This window comes from Chiloscyllium punctatum, chromosome 16 (genome assembly GCF_047496795.1).
Source record: "Chiloscyllium punctatum isolate Juve2018m chromosome 16, sChiPun1.3, whole genome shotgun sequence".
Taxonomy (NCBI): Eukaryota; Metazoa; Chordata; class Chondrichthyes; order Orectolobiformes; family Hemiscylliidae; genus Chiloscyllium; species Chiloscyllium punctatum.
In genome coordinates this window covers 56,713,298-56,717,213 of record NC_092754.1, presented here as the reverse complement: position 1 = coordinate 56,717,213, position 3,916 = coordinate 56,713,298, and the positions used below count along the sequence as shown (strand labels likewise).

At 45.9% G+C, this 3,916-nt stretch overlaps 1 non-coding gene across 1 annotated transcript; it reads left to right on the top strand.

Annotated features, from left to right (window-relative positions):
* The first annotated feature begins 2,938 nt into the window (after positions 1-2,938).
* trnal-cag (transfer RNA leucine (anticodon CAG)) lies at positions 2,939-3,020 on the top strand. Its single transcript has one exon. It is a non-coding gene; the product is annotated as a tRNA-Leu (tRNA).
* Positions 3,021-3,916: the final 896 nt, after the last annotated feature.

Genomic DNA, 3,916 nt, shown 5'->3' with positions numbered 1-3,916 from the left:
ATTTTCCCAGACCCTCAGCTGAGGATTTTTGCTGCTGGAAGTTACCTCAGAAACCCTGTTAACTCGTAATGTGGTGACTCGACTCGTCGTTATTTGGTTTTCTGGCCAATGGGAAAATCGATCCAATGAATTTCGATGTCACATTTTATTGAATTTCTCCCATTTCCTTTATTTCCGTCCTGGAGACATCGGAAGGGAAAGGCAATCTAATCGAGACTGTGATTGGTGAAATTCACTTTTTATGGCCCGTTCTTATTATGTTTTTTCTTTCTCTCTTTTCAGCATTGTCTGGGAAGTGTTGGTGCACTAAGGCTGCAGTATGTTTGAAAGAGTAGTTTGGAATTGCCCTGTTGTTAGTTGTGAGATTACTTTATGACTCATGCCCTCGGACTGTCTCACATTTAGCATTCATGCATCTCTGTGTCTGAAAATGCATTCGGCATGCCAGTTTTGTTTGTGTTCCGTGTTAAATGCTTACTGTTTTGCGATTCGCTCAGTACATTACGGGCTAACAGGGTTTCTGAGGTAACTTCCAGCAGCAAAAATCCTCAACTGAGGGTCTGGGAAAAATTCGTGGAGTATGGTCAGTCGGAGCAAAAGGAAGGAAGTCGTTCGTTTCTGCAGTGTTTCACAATACTACCTTTCCCGTGAGCAGTCGAACAGTCTAAACGATTGTGCCACAGACTGCGACGGCAAGCTCCGCTAAAAAGGAATCCTTTAAAGCCGGTGTAAGCAACACGACGGTATTGGGGTACACCGCGTGGAAACAGATACTTCGGTGTATCTCGTCCATGCTCACCGTATAGCCAAAATTAAACAAGTCCCGTTCCCCAGCATTTGGCCCCAATCCCGCTAAACCCATCCTATCCAGAAACTCATCCGATTACCTTTGCAATTTTCTGAGTGTAATAGCCTCCTCCACTTCCTCTGGGAGCTCATTCCAAACACGCACAACCTTCTGTGTGGGAAATGTGCCTCAGGTCCTTTGTCAATTTCAGCCCACTCACCTTAAACCTATGCTCTCGATTTTTCAACTCACCCCAACTTGGGTAAAACACATAAATACTCAGTTTACAACCCTTCCGTAAGATCATGTTACGCTGGACAATAACAAGCTATTGGAAACAGAAAGGTGAAACGTAGAATTATTCAACTTTCAGTGCTGGATGCCACTGAGCTGCAGTGCGATCGCCTCGGCTGGTTTCTGTAGTGTAGTGGTTATCACGTTCGCCTAACACGCGATAAGTCCCCAGTTCGAAACTGGGCAGAAACAGCGCAGAAACTGCTTTGTCCTTCAACTGCAGCCATTCACATGCGCAAGAACGGAGCTTCCTTGCTTGCTTTCCTCTCTGCAAACCTGCCTTCGAATTTGCTTGAACGAATCGGCTCTCGTAGTGAAATGTAAGGCAACTCCATTTAATTATTGTGCAAAGCATTATAAAGTTTTTCTCCAACCTGGTTCTGATCATATGCCATTCTGTTTGAGAGTGTCGTTGCCGCGTTCTGATCCTTCCACGAAAAGCAGTACCGCATTTGCATTCCTTGCGCAGGCGGCCCGGTTCAAAGACAGGGAAGAAGCTGATGCGCTGGTGTCACAGCGCACCACGAATTCCTGAACTTGTCTGTCTGTCAAACGTACCCCAAAGTCGTCTCTGAAAGGCTTCATTTGGAAGCTGTCTGTCGTTATTCAACGCGCGAGAGTTGGCACCGGAGGTCCTGAATCATGTTTTGGAGCAGTTCGCACGTTAGTGGCTCATTCAATCAGCAACAGCAACGAAAAAAACATACACTCTCAGAGGAACCTCCGGACCTGTGCTGTCATAGCGTCGCTCGTATTAAGGTGCGCCCCGAGATCTAAGCCATGTTGGAACTGAAACGGAGGAATCGACAGAGAGGCTACAGAATGACATCGCATCCATTTAATTTTCTTTAAATCACTGACGAGCAGGAAAATGTTCACGGGGAGGGCGAGTGGAGAAGTGTGGCAATTGCAGCTCTGGTGAAGCTCCTTCTTTGTGATTCACTCAGCAAACAGAGACGTGAATGTGACTCAGGCGTGAGAGCTCATCACATCGAGAACAAAAAGCAATCAAGGGCAATTAGCACCTCTTCCGGAGTGGGGGTGGGGTGAGGTAATTACCTTTTGAGTTCTGTTACTATGTTCAGAAACTGCCTTTTAGATTGAGATGAACAAAAACTCCATTTCTAATAAGCACCATGGAAGTTAGCAAAATGTATTGAGTCGCTTCCCGCACAGGTTTCCGACTCAGTTGGTATCCATGTGGCTCATGTCCAGCAGTGAACATCTCTGCAGCGAATTGCACGGTTAAGGTAAAAGGCACGGAAAGTGTCATCTCGAAGTGGATCCGAGGTCAGAGCATCCTCACAATGTGATCTGTCGTTCTCGGAATGTAATGCGACTTCCGGTTTTAGGGTAGAGAACTTTCTTTGGGACCCTTATTCTGCAAAACAGAAACAGTGACTGAATAAATGCTGCACGGTATGATGTGGAACACGGCCTGCTCAGCTTTGTGCATTTTCCCTGTAGTCCGGTGTGTTTCGTGTTCCGTGTAAACGTGAAAGTCGTCCTGTTTCGAGCAATGGGTGAAATCATTTAGCAAAGCAAGAATCGAAATTGCAGTAATGTCAAGCAGCTCATGGTTATTTGACCAAAACATAAGCGAACATATATTGTCACGCACTCACAGATACATTTGTAGCTGAAAAGAGTCCGAGAAGATAGACTCAGCTTACGATTGATTTTTGTCTGGATTGATGGGCTATCATTATCTGCTGCGACATTGACATTGTAGCCGGGCACATCCCAGCAGCTGTGCGAGTCGGAGAGGGATCATGGAACCCTTTTCATGTGACTTTGCGTCTGTTGTTATGCAGGGGCACAATTAGAAATGCAAGAAAACGGGCCTTGCGGCCGGCTGGTAGTGTGGCCGAGCGGTCTAAGGCGCTGGATCCAGATTCCAGCCTTGAGAAGGGCGCGGGTTCGAATCCCGCCACTGCCATTTCAGCTGGTTCACTCCGACGCTGCAGTTTGTTAAAATGCTGTTTCGGTCCCCACTGTCTTGATGTTGAAAACAAAAGTAAAATGGGTTTGCTTCCCGGGGAATTAACTGTGGTGTGGGATCATGCCACGCGGATAATCGCAAACAGCTCTGCTGTTCCAGGCAATTTGTGCGTTTACTGGAACCGAATGCAGACTGTTATTTCATCGCTGTTGTGATGAAACACGGTAGAAACGAACGACTTCCTTACCTTTGCTCCGACTGACCATACTCCGTGAAATTTTCCCAGACCCTCAGCTGAGGATTTTTGCTGCTGGAAGTTACCTCAGAAACCCTGTTAACTCGTAATGTGGTGACTCGACTCGTCGTTATTTGGTTTTCTGGCCAATGGGAAAATCGATCCAATGAATTTCGATGTCACATTTTATTGAATTTCTCCCATTTCCTTTATTTCCGTCCTGGAGACATCGGAAGGGAAAGGCAATCTAATCGAGACTGTGATTGGTGAAATTCACTTTTTATGGCCCGTTCTTATTATGTTTTTTCTTTCTCTCTTTTCAGCATTGTCTGGGAAGTGTTGGTGCACTAAGGCTGCAGTATGTTTGAAAGAGTAGTTTGGAATTGCCCTGTTGTTAGTTGTGAGATTACTTTATGACTCATGCCCTCGGACTGTCTCACATTTAGCATTCATGCATCTCTGTGTCTGAAAATGCATTCGGCATGCCAGTTTTGTTTGTGTTCCGTGTTAAATGCTTACTGTTTTGCGATTCGCTCAGTACATTACGGGCTAACAGGGTTTCTGAGGTAACTTCCAGCAGCAAAAATCCTCAACTGAGGGTCTGGGAAAAATTCGTGGAGTATGGTCAGTCGGAGCAAAAGGAAGGAAGTCGTTCGTT